Raw genomic sequence first — 591 nt, 5'->3', positions numbered from 1 at the left:
AATCTCTGACAACCCCTCTTTGCAATCAGGATCAATGAGAGGGATGCCCAGAAAGCGTTTGTACGACCTAGGTCCGGGTAGGACTGTTCCTGAGGGAACCGATCGATCTATTTTTAATTCCTTGCGAGGATATGTTATTTCGGGTGCGTACAAAGTGGCTTGGTATGGGACCTGTACTCTTGATTTGTTTCCGACTAGGTTATTGGGAGGATATTGGTGTGAGGTGGATGATCATGACATATCATGCATATATTGCACTTGTGGAAGTGGATTCCCACATTGAGTTATAAGCATCATGCATCATTAACATTATGCACATATTATTACTTATGGTTATGATATTTGTTTATGAAATGTATGTTGATACATTATGGTTTATGTTGATAAACGGTGAGTTATGATGTCGGTTATAGAAATATATGTGTATATTATTATTTGGGGTTATGATTCCCACTTATGTGTTATTTAATTAAAGTCATGACATCTTTTCGATGAATGATATATTGCTAAATGTTGAATTATGATATTGATGGAAATAAGTGTTGTTTACATTACTCATGTGAATTAGATAATTGTTTATGAGAACAATTG

This window comes from Lupinus angustifolius, chromosome LG06 (genome assembly GCF_001865875.1).
Source record: "Lupinus angustifolius cultivar Tanjil chromosome LG06, LupAngTanjil_v1.0, whole genome shotgun sequence".
In the NCBI taxonomy this organism is placed as follows: domain Eukaryota; kingdom Viridiplantae; phylum Streptophyta; class Magnoliopsida; order Fabales; family Fabaceae; genus Lupinus; species Lupinus angustifolius.
Note: the sequence above shows the minus strand (reverse complement) of the source record.